At 35.3% G+C, this 12,591-nt stretch overlaps 1 protein-coding gene across 17 annotated transcripts in view; it reads right to left on the bottom strand.

Annotated features, from left to right (window-relative positions):
• Positions 1-12,591, bottom strand: part of ZBTB20 (zinc finger and BTB domain containing 20) — a 779,143-nt gene that overhangs the window by 244,138 nt on the left and 522,414 nt on the right. For 15 of the 17 annotated variants that reach the window (XM_074331585.1, XM_019734851.2, XM_019734862.2 and 12 more), the window contains one exon: positions 7,284-7,406. The exons of the other annotated variants lie outside the window; for them this stretch is intronic. The gene's annotated coding sequence lies outside the window, so the exon portion shown is untranslated. The remainder of the gene's footprint in view (positions 1-7,283; positions 7,407-12,591) is intronic. 17 annotated transcript variants of the gene reach the window in all.

Below are 12,591 nucleotides of genomic sequence, written 5' to 3'. Positions count from 1 at the left end.
GGACTTTATAAAGCATCAAGCGCAACTCTTTACATTTAAATAGAAGAAACTGACTCAGAGTCAGTAATTACCCAAGGACATAGAGCTAGTTAAATGACAGAACTTGGATTAGAGACTAAGTCTCCTGATTCCAAGTTCAGTGCCTTTTCAATAGAGAATAATAAAAATCATTTTTACAATTTAAAGAACAGAAACAGCTAGAAAGACAGTTTAATTTCAATCTGTTCTTATGTATAAAAGATTGCTAAAATCATGCCACATAGAAGGCTTGAGTGTTCTTATAAACACAAATAATTTGTGCTTCTTATAAATCGATCAAATGTGTCATTAAAATTTCCATAAAATTAACACATCAGCAAATGACCTAGTTTATAGTAGTTTGCTTTTTTCTTGCTAATATATGTTGTGTTATTAATCTGATTTACTGCAATAGAAGCATCACATTTTTTTCTGGCACTTTGCAGATCATCATCAAGTTTCTTGGTAATACCTACCGGTATTCAACGAACATCGAATTCTCCTAGCAACGTCTATACAGAATTTCCTGTGACTACAATTGGGAATTTTAAGAATTACGCTTAAAAAGTAAAACAAGAACTACTTCAAAATGCCCCTATTTCAGTAGTAAACAACATGGACTATTCTGGACGAACATGAACTAATAGCAATTGAATATGATACAACTATTGCTATTTAATAACTATTTCATATTCAAGAATCACACAGTTATTTGGCAAATAAAAACTTAACAATAGTCACTGATGTGAGAATGGGAGTTGCCAAATATATTTATTATTTGTAGGGGTAGGGTAGGTTAGAAGGGGCAAATGTAGAAATAGCTATGATCGTGACTAACTTGCATAAGGGCTCATTGATTATAAAAGGTTGGTTCACAAAGCATGTGTTTGTTTAACAAAAGTGTTGACAGAAAGAGTGTATATTAATTCATATAACTCTTCCACAGTTTATAAAATCTAAGGTTTAAATAAATAGGTGGGTCATCCAGCAGTAGAGGGAGACTCTAAAGAGATCTCAGCTATGTTTTCTTTGTCTGTGTACATGTGTGCACACAAAACAGGTCCATTCATTTCATACTCAGCAAATATTTACTAAGCACCTACTTTGTGATAGAAGCTCTCTATTACCCAAATAAATGATTCAGCTTTTTGTGATTATCCTATCCATAGCTGTATCATAAAAATGAATAATATCCTATACATGATATAATGTATATATAACAAAATAAGATACATTGGGTGGGAAGAGAGGAATGACGAAGCAGTATCCTAAATTTCTCATTTCGTACAGCAATTTCATTAATAATGATAATTAAAGAAAATAGGCCTACATGTTTTTTTAAAAATAGCAGCAATCATTATAGGAAGAAAAAACTATGCTTTAAAACTTTGTAAAATGGGTATATTGATAACAAACAGTCATATATTTTAAAAAATGAGAGAGAGAACCAAGGATGCATAAAAACACAGAAAATATAAAGTAAAATTTCTGAGATATGACTAGATATATTTTTTACAACAATAAATATGAGTTAATGTATTAAAAATACGCACCGTAATATAGGTTTAAAAAAAGCCACAAAATCTAAACATAGGACAGTACTTTAAGAGGACTAATTTTGATAGTGGAGAAAACTAAGTTCAAATCTTACTTTTGTCATTTACTAGTTATAACCTCTTTCCTAAGGGGGAATTTATTTAGCCTATTTCCCTCAATTTCTCAGTTTATATAATGGGAATAAAATAACTGACTATGGAGAGGATTGAATAAAATAATATCTACAAAGTTCAGTGCCTAGCACAACTAAACATTCCATAATAATATCATTTATAATATTTGACTTAAAACGATGCATCTAAATAATAGAGAGGTAAAAAACCAAAGGAGGGTTATCTAAGATACATTGTTAACTATATAAATCGATACAATTCAAAATGAGAAAGCCAAAGAGGCAGAGTGAAACTTCAAAAGAAGGGGATCCTTTCTGCAAAGAAACTAACAGCAGCAAAGGGGGGCTGAAGCCGTAAGCCTGCTGATGTCTAGATCCAGAAGCACACAGGGGTGGCTGGAAATCTAGCTCTTTGGAGTAATGGGGCCACAAAGGGTTGATATGAAATGGTGGACCTGAGCCTGGCTCACTACTTCAGCAAGAGGCTGCTAAAAATGTGTCTACCTGCTGCCTGGGGCAATAGCTTATATAGAGCTGCAGGTGGTGAGATTTGGAAGGATAAAAACACAGCTTCATGATCTTAAAGAGAAGAAGCGGAAAGCTACCATTATAAGATTTGCATTGGGACTAGGAACCGAGGAATCCAGATGAAAGCCACTGCAAAACCACTAATCAGGAATGTATGAACAAAAAGAGAGAGAGAGAGAGAGAGAGAGAGAGAGAGAGAACCAAGAGACAAGGCGAAAAAGCCTATGATGAACATTAACCTGCAAAACAACGTTCTAAAACATAGCAAGAAACCCAATGTTAAGAAAAACAACCTACAAACTTATCACTGGTACAGTTGCTTGAGATGAATGTGAGTTTATAGAATTGCCTGATAATGACCTCCACATGAGTATGTTTATGATGCTCAGAGATAAATAAAAGAATCGAATCTATAAAAGAACAAGAAATGATGAAATAAACCAGATAGCAATAAGAATAGGTGAATAAAGAACCAATCATAAATCTAAAAAATGAAAAATATGTTCACTGACATAATGCAATAGATGGGATAACTTAAGACTGGGCAATTTCAAGGAGAGGATTTAGTGAGTTAGAAAGTAATATACGAAATTCACTCAAAAAAATCACAGAAAGTAAAATATATTTTTAGAAAATGAAAGAGCAGTTGAGATATGGTAAATTGACTGGAAAACACCGATACATATCTTATAAGAATCCCAAAAGAAAATGAAAGTAATGACAAAGAAGCAATAAGGAAAAAGATAATAGTTGAGAATTTTCCAGAATTAAGAGTCCTGAGATTAGAAGAAAGCATACCCTGAGTTCACAAGAAATAATTCAAAATAAATCCACATCTAGACACATTTTAGAAAGACAGTAAGATATCATGGATATAGAAAAGTTCTTAAAAGTTACCAGAGGAAAAAGGCAGACTACCTTAACAGAACAATAGTCTAAGATATAATTTAATATTACCTTCAAATGCTGAGCAAAAATGTCCAGATAAATTGTGATTTAAGATTAAAGATAAACATATTTTTAGATATACAAAAAAAGTGTACTGTCCAGGCCTCTCCCAAAAGAATTACTAAAAGATGTAATTCAACAAGAAGAAAGGAAACCATAAAATCCAAGAATAATGGTGGGCACAGTAATAACTAAAATATATGAGTAAATATAACTGAACATTGACTATAAATATCAATGATAACCATGTTTGTATATGTTTAAAACTAACAGGGAATACTAAAACTTTAGTCAATAGTTATGTAACCAGATTGATACTTAGTAAGTAGATAAAACATTCTAGGCCTCTGTTTTTACATTAAGGAGAAAGCCAGAAAAACTAAAAAGTGCATTTTTTAAAGAAGAATATGTAGCTAGGTATACATATAAATATTTTAGCATGAGCACTAAAGAAATATATAAGCCACCTATAGATTTCAAGCTCAGTAGTAAAATCCATGTGCCAGGTCACAAAAATTATTTCAAAAAGTTTTTTCAATTAACACCATATAAAATACATTGTCTCACTATAGGGCAATTCAACTCAGAAGCAGTAATAGAAATAGAGCAAATATATACTTAGAAAGTAAAAATACTTCCAAATAACTCAAGGAGTAAAAATTAATCAAAACAGACATTACAACATATTTAAAACTGAACAAAACTACATATCAAGACATGTTACGCAGCTAATGAAGGAGAATTTAGAGACTAAAATTCATTTTAAAAAATAATGAAGAGAATTGAAATTAAACGAGTAATAATTCAACTCAAGAATCTAGAAACAGAAAAATGGTCTAAACTATAAGAAAGCAGAATGAAGAAAAAAATGTTGATAAAAGCAGAAAGTAATGATACAGAATCCAGAGACACAATAAAGTAGGTAAGCAAAATCAAAAGCCAGTTTTTGAAAACAGCAAATAAAACAGAATTAAATTGAACAGCTAAAGATAAAATGATAAATTGTAACACTATTATGAACAACTTTATGCAAATAAATTTGAAAGTGTATATTAACTGTTAATCGTACATTTTTCTGAAAAAACAAAAAACAAAAGCAATTTCCCAATGTTGACTTAAGAAGAGATAGAACACTTTAATAAATCAATAACAATGGAAGAAGTTGAACTGATAATCAAAAGTCCACCCTACACTCTCCTTACAGACAGAAACCATGTACAGATGATTTTAGAGGCAAGTTATTGATGTTAGAGGTAATCCTTATAACACAAAAACTGCTTCAGAGATAGAAAAACAAACAAACAAACAAACAAATAAATACTGCTCAACTTATTTTATGAAGCTAGTATTACCATGACACACAAACTCTGCAATAACAGTTTAAGAAAGAAAAATTAAAGACTAATGTCCACATGCAAACACACTACATAAAATCAACAAATTAAACTCAACAGATTAAAAAAACATACCAGGATCATATAAAATTTTCTCCAGGAATGTAAGACATGTTTAATATCAGGAAATGTACTAATATCATATAAAATATTAACATATTAATGGGAAATTCTATCATATTATTGAGGCAGAAAATGCATTAGATAAAATTCAGCTAGTATTTCAGATTAAAAATGCTTAGCAAACTATTAATAGATGGTGGGAACTTCCTTATCACAGGAATTTTGACTTATCAACATCCTAAGCAAATATCACATTTCCAAAACATTTCTATTAAAGTAAGAAACAGAACAGATATTCCTAATATCACTGTTTCTGGTCAACACTGTATACAGGTCTTAGTAATGCAATATGAAAGGAAAAAGAAATTGAGCATTTAAGAACTGAAATTTAAGAGAAAAGCTGTCATTATTTATTTACTGATGGCATACATATCTATGCAGAAAACTTAAGTTTAGCCATTAAACTAATAAGAGATTTCAGCAAAGTTGCTGAATATCCACCAATAATTCCAATAAACAATGAAATAAAAAGAAATTCTATACATAATAGCACATAAATCTGTTATATGAAAAGAAATCTAACAAAAGAGGTTCAAGCAAGAACTTTATGGTGAAAACTGTAAAACATTATTAAGAAACATGAAGGAAAATATGATCAAGTAGAGGAATATAGTCTGTTAATGGGCAGAAAGACACAATGTTATAAAAAATGTCCATTCTCCCCCCAGACTATTCGCTAAAGTTAATGTAATTACAAATAAAATTTAGCAGGGCTTTTGCCAAATTTGACTAATGCTGCAATTCATATTGAGTAGCAAAAAGCCAAGAGGAGACGAACACTTCAAATAAAACAATGCAGAGAGATTTACCTTACCAAATAACAAGAATATTATAAAGCTATGGTAATTAAGGCATTATGGTGTTAGCATTAGAATAGAGAAACAGTCCACTGGATGAAATAAAGATCCCAAAAACAGATTTAATGTAGGCGAAAGATGGCATTACAAATTAGTGGTAAGGATGACTAATTTGTTAAATGGTGCTGGAATAATAAGGTTATCCACATGGAAAAAGAATAAAATAGGGTGCATGTAAGATACCATATACAAAAGCAATGCCAAGAAGATTAGAGCTCTAAAAAGGCCAAACTTTAAAACTGTTGAAACAAAATATAAGAAGGTTTCATAATGACTTGGTTATATGGAAGGACTTCTTAAATGACACACAAGCACAAATCATAAAGGAAAATATCAATAAACTTAACTGCACTAAAATTAGAAGCTTTTAAAAATAAATGGTAGTACAGACACAGTTAAAAGAGAAACTACAAATTGGGAAAAAATATTTGCTATCTGTATTGCCCAAAGGAGGGAAATTCAGACTATTATAACAATAAAAACCAAAATCAAAAGCCATCCGAAATAACAACAATAGCAAAATAAATAACCCAATAGAAAGATAGGCAAATATACAAATAGGCAACACACATGAGGAAATCCCAATGGTTTATAAGTGAAAAAAAAAAAAAATTTAAATGGTATATTATTTAATACCCATCAGACCAACAAAAATTGAAAAAGTCTGGCCATTCTAAATGTAAAGCATATGGAGAAACTCTCCTAGATTGTTCATGAGGATGCAAAATTGTACTACCACTTGTGAGAGAAATTTTACAGTCCCTAGTAAAGTTGAAAATGCATTATTTCTTAGAGGTTAGCAATTCCTTCGCTGTGTTTAAACATGTATAAAAATGTTAACTACAGTATTGGTTGTGATTGGGAAACCCTGGAAATAATCTCTAACAATGAGAGGTGCAATAAATAAACTTTAGTGATACATACAGTAGGATGCATTTTATATAAGCCATAATGTATGGCTTATGTAAAATTAATTCATGATGATAGAGGCCAGAATAGTTTTACTTGTTTTCAACCTTTTGTTAAAGCTTTGGAGAATATCACCTGCAAGGGGACATACGGGACTCTTCCCAGGCATGATGAATATTCTCTGTCTTGGATTGGATGGTGTCACATGGATGTATATTTACATACAAGCTCATCAAGCTATACACTTAATTTGTGTACTTCACTGTATGGGACTTATAATGGAAAAATAAAAGCTAAAACCAGTTACAGAAATAAATATTCCAAATGAATTAAGATTTGTTTGACCTGGGCGCTGAATTCTTGTCTGTTCATATTATTCTTTATACTTTCATATGCTTGAAACAGTTTACATTAAAAGAATTGATAAGACAAAGACTTCTGCTTTTCCTAACTAGAATTAATCAAGGTAAAAGAAACCACTAGTGTCATCTTCTCTTCACTGTCCCCGTGTTCCAGGAATCAATAAACACTTCATAGCCAAACATACTTACAAAGCGATCGTATTGTTGAATCAAAAGCAAAACTTTCAATTCATGTCTCGACTACGTGTAGACTCTAGGCTTTCTTAAGTGAGTGACCAGCAGCATATGAGTGTATTGTTGATAAGATGCTACCAACACACAAAGAACATCCATCCATTTAGATTTTTCATCTGATGAAGTGGGGAAAGCATTGCCAAGGACTTTTTTAATGTGAATCAACAGGTGGTCTGGTATCAATATGGCTATTTGTTCATGGGTTTCACCTCTGGTTTCAGAAAAGAAAAAGAGACGGTACCTTTTCAATGCAGTATTTCAAGTCGACCATATGGAAAGCAAGGTTTTATTCCAGCCAGCCAATTCTCTTTCTCTCAAAACGTGGAGGAAAAGTGCCAGTCACTGCTTCTCTTGCCACCAGCCACTGTACAGATGTTTGGAAAATGCAAAAATGAAGAAATGAAACAAAAAGAAAACCCTCAAAAATAAGTTTTGCATAAATGGAAAATACAGTATATAATTATCATAGCTGCAAAAAGGTAAATGCAGTTTTTATTTATCCTTTTGTGTTAAACTAAAAGAGCCAAAAAAAACAAAAACATTGACGTTTTGTCTTAATCAGTGTTTTGCTGAAACTGACAATTACAAGGACCAACTGAAACATGGCTAAAAGTGGGAATAAAAAACAGATTTCTTTTAATCTAATAAAAGATCTTTTATCTCCAAGAATTTTCAACTATGACCTATTTACATGAATACTTATTAAAGGAACAGACTCATTTAAAAAGACATTTTCAGGTGGCTAAAATGGGAATGGAGTGTTTCTTTGAAATCATGTAAGAGAAAACAATTAATTGAAATTGTAACAGTTCCTAGCACGACTCACATAACATACAGCTTAGGATGAAATGTCTCCAAACTGTTCAAATGTACATCTCTAAGTTGGCTTACTTAGCCAGTACCTAGCCCCAGTTATCCAAAAAGCAAATACACTATTAGATTTAAGCACATGAGTGCAAATTATTCAAATAAGACTGTCTTTGTTTAAAAGAAAGTCTAAAAATTTGTAATCTAATTTCTGAGACAGTATTGCTTGAATTGAAAGTCAGGCCTTGATTTAGGCCCAGTTCTGCCACAAGTGTGTTGTGCATCTCTGTTCATGTTATCAAACATCTTTGGGTCTCAGTATCCACAGCACTGACGCGCAGGCGCGACCCAAAGTCAGAGACCTATCGGAAGCTCCTTTCTAGCCCTACAATTCTACAAATCTAATGAAATTATTCCAACTTAAGGATTTTTCTATTCTTCCTTTCTTGCATTCTTAAAATAAATAGACAAATAAACAATCAAATAAGTAAATACATATTAAAAACACATACACATACACTAATCAGCTATCCCTCTAAATGGGAAGAGAGAACATTTTTCGTTGTTGCCATTATCTATTCCCTAATGTGTATTTAAAAAGAGAGTTCCCATCAAAAAGATTTTTATTTTTTTCCTGAATCAAAAATAGCATATCATTTCTTTGCCATTTAAGTTCTATTAAGAAAGAAAACACAAAATCATTACAGAAATCCTATTAGGCACTTTGAAAAGAAACAAAAAGTCACTAAAACTCCATTTAAAATTAAAATCGTTTGTTTTCATGTTTTCCTTTACAGAAAATATCAGCGCCACCTCACACTGCTTTCACTTCCCTTTCCAGGGACAATGTACTTAACTGTGTAAACACAGGACCCTCTTCTCACACCCTTCCCACCTGTCTTCTGAGGTAACAAAGCTGAGGTATAGATTACAGCGTGAGATATTTGGGATGGGAGTAAAACAATTCATCTGGGAGCCAGAAGGTGGTCAATTTGCCAAATATAAAAGAAAGTTAAGCTCCATCGCTACTTTGGCAAGAAATTTGGGTTCTCATGGCTGAACAATGATAATCATTTTTACACAAGACTTTAAAAAAATGAAAGCACCTGGGGCACCAGCCAGAAAATGTCTGAGAATGCAAGCGTTTCACGTCAATATTTAAACCAGATAAGACACTATCAATGCACCCTTAACGAGGGGTCTAAAAAGAATACAGGGCACCTGACACCTTGTTGAATAAGAGAAGCTCAGCTGTATGAAAAGGCCAAAGTCTTAGGGCAAATGCTCCATTGTTCCAAGTGCTGATATGCTTATGGCACCGGCAGAGGCAAAAGACTCCAGCGGCAGGCAGGCAAGGCTCCTGTTACAGGCTCCAGCTCGGCTCTGCTCGCTGATAAGCCTGAGACCCACCAGACTGCACACTCTGGGGACACTACAGGTGGGTGTCCCAGGGGAGGAAGCCTCCTCACAGAAAGGCAAGCGTCGATGCTGCACAGCGTATGAGCACCCCCCTGCTGGCAGCCGAGGTTGCAGCTGGACTGGTGGAGTCTCAGGGCTCTCAGGGGTCCCTGTGAGGAGGCTAATGGCCACACCTTGCTTTTCAGGGGATAAGAGCATGGTTCTGATTAGGGTTAGACAGTTCCAGATGTTATGCTGAAGGAGGAGGAGGCAAGGAGAGGCTACTGATAGGAGGGACTCCAAGAACTGGCAAAAACCACATGTAAAGCTGCTATACAATTTTCATTACGTTTTCCAGCTAATAACATTTTATAAAGTATATGCAGGCCTGTGTGTGGGCACGCGTGTGTGGGTAGAGGGGGTGCGGGAGAAAATGAATTTCTGGGCAGCTCCCTCTATCCTAGCAAGAGCAATCCCTGCGACAGTCCAATGTGGCGACAGAACTTACATTTTACTAGGAAATCCCATCCATAACCCTGATGGAACTGCCACTATACCACTGCACCTAAACCCTAGACAGGTGGTCCTTACTCATGAGCACAGGCCAGGGACCACACTACTGGTATCTCCCTCGAGCTTCGCTCTGTTAGGGTTCCTCTGGATAATAAGAGGAAGGTCAAAATGGCAGCCTGCTAAAAGCAGCAGTATTTCAGTTGCAGGAATAACTTGCTTGTCATCGACTTGTTAATGCAATAGTCAAACATTTCTTTGACATGTACAGTATCAGCTAACTTCAGCAGATAAAGGGTCTAGGACAGGAAGATGCTTGCAGACGCTTTAGCTCGGAGGAAGGTTTAGCAGAGCCAAAACGTCAGCAGGGTCTGTTTGTGCCATGCTTTCCATCGGGCTCTGTGAAAGAAATGTTAGATTACTGCAATGACAAGTTTGTGACAGGCAAGTCATTTGTGCAACTGGTGCGCTCCTGTTTTTATCTGTTTACCATTCAGACTTGTGAATGCCATTTCAAGCACTTACAGGATTTCTGGCTCCCATTAAGGGGAAATGGTTCCTCCATGTTTAGAATTTTCTGCCTCAAAGAGAATTACTAAGCAATTATTTATCCCTGTGGTCACAGTGTCACACAAAAGCACTCTTGAGTTGTTTAGTTGGACTCTGAATCATGAAATGGAGTCCTAGGGACTGGATAGCTTGAAGCATCAGAAATTTCTCATCTAGTTTATTGGAATGACTACAAAGCAAGCCTGTGAGAGTCAATAAAGTTGTGGCCAGCTTAAAATACCTTGCTCTTTTGCTCTGGGATCATATATCAAGGCCATATGCTTCAAGGCACATAATCTCACTTGTAATGAGTAGATCCTGAGAAGCCAAGGCCTGACTATGTCACAGACACTGCATGTAATGTCATATATGGGAGTTTTGGTGACTAGGACAACCGCCACTGTGGCAATTCACACGGCCTTCACTTTGTATTCTGTGGGTAACCAGAGGGCCAATCTACGTCCTGAACGCATTTTATGTGTAAAAAATAATATCATAATGTAATATTAACACCTGGGATCATCCTCTCTAGGCTGGCTTCTTCATAGTAACTGGAGACCCTGGAAGACTTTGAACCAATCCAAGGTTATCTCATTGGACTCTGCATCCAAGATCACTGAGTGACTTTCGGTGAGTCATTTTAACCTCTTGGGAGGAGGGTACAAAATAATAATACCTATTCCTTGTTCACCTGACACAAATGGCCTCAGGGTCAAAGCTATAAAAGATGAAGAGCACATTCAGAATTCAAGAACAAGAACAGTATTTCCTAAAAGTCATGTGTCCTATTTATGATTTTAAATTTCTATTTTTGGTACTGAATTTATGAATAATTCTAGCTATACCTCTGGAAGAACATGGAAGCTTGAGGTTTGGAAGCAGGGAGATCAACGCTCACAGTATTTGGGGAAGCAAGGCAAAGCTGGACCAGAGGGCGAAATGTCAAAGACCAGACAGAAAGTAATGACGGGAGGTGAGGCAGAGCTGGGTGTGGGTGACAGAGAATGTGACAGAAATGGATAAGAGTCCTTGCTGAATAAAAATGTTATTGTTAATAATCATTTGCCAGACACTCCGTGTGTTATACAATTTACATGTGTAATACAATCTTTACATACACTCTGTGGTGTATATATTACCAATTTATTTTTCACATGTTGGAACTAAAACAGAGGAATTTAAATACTTTACCATAAATCTGTAAGGAACAGAGATTTGAAACAAGTTTTCCCTTACTCCAAAGCCCTTCCTTACACACTTAACACCACTAAAGAACTGAAATCATTTATACTGCCTTCAGAAGACTTTTTTCTCGCGTTTGCTAGAAAATGTTTTAATCTGTAAATGTCGATATTCAAGAATTTGATAGACAAGGGCCAGTGAGAATGTTCTGGTTTTAGTTGTGTTGCCATCCTTGTTAGGCCTCTGGGAAAGCTGAGCAGCATCACGATGCCATTCCTTTGGCCCCAGTCTGACCTATTCCTACTTTTCGACGCTGGGAGGAGGTGAAAGTGATTCTAACCTAATCACGTATCTCTGTGCTGTGAATGCAGGGTATTTGGCTACATCTCCCTGTGTCCATGCCAACTCCTCTCTCTCTCTTCATCTGTACAGCCTTTAGTTCACCCTACTCTGTGCTCCCATGTTACCTCCAGGGAGCCTCCTTTTGTCACTTGTCTGCTATTCTTTGTAGGTGGGGGAAGGGGCGGACATCTTTATCACCATGACAAGGATTACTGAAACCGACTAAACTTCAAACTTTGCACAGAATGCATCCTTTGTTCAATCTTCTGCTTTGTTTCTTTTTAATGATAGCTTTGCCACAGGTCCCATTCGTATGTAACTCAGAGCTATGCAAATCAAACTGGTAAGCAAGACTCCGCAGAGACTCTTAAAATGAGTATGTGTCCAAGAGGTGGAAACCTCTGAGTGAGGCACGTTTTCTGAATATTATGTGTCAATGGCGGCTTTCCTGATATGAGTGGCAAAGAATAAGCTCAAGGAGATCTACATCCACATTCCCTCGTCTCTTTTTAGTGTGTGTTCAGAGTAGATCACAAGAGGTTGTAACTCACACAACCTTCTTGTTTCTCATGGTATTTCTACTTTTTTTTTTTTTTTTTTTTTAACTTGTAGAGGTTTTCCTAAGCATAGGGTTCTTAATTAAAGACTACTCAAAAAGATACCACGCATAATGTGGCATCATTAGATCCCTGGGCGATGTGTAGAGAACCTAAATAAACTGCGGTCTGAGTCTTGATCCGGTGTGTGGGTTTGCTGGCAGT

The sequence above is a fragment of the Rhinolophus sinicus genome, linkage group LG01 (genome assembly GCF_036562045.2).
Source record: "Rhinolophus sinicus isolate RSC01 linkage group LG01, ASM3656204v1, whole genome shotgun sequence".
NCBI classification, from domain to species: Eukaryota; Metazoa; Chordata; class Mammalia; order Chiroptera; family Rhinolophidae; genus Rhinolophus; species Rhinolophus sinicus.
The sequence above is the reverse complement of the archived record's forward strand: the minus strand, read 5'-3'. Positions and strand labels throughout refer to the sequence as shown.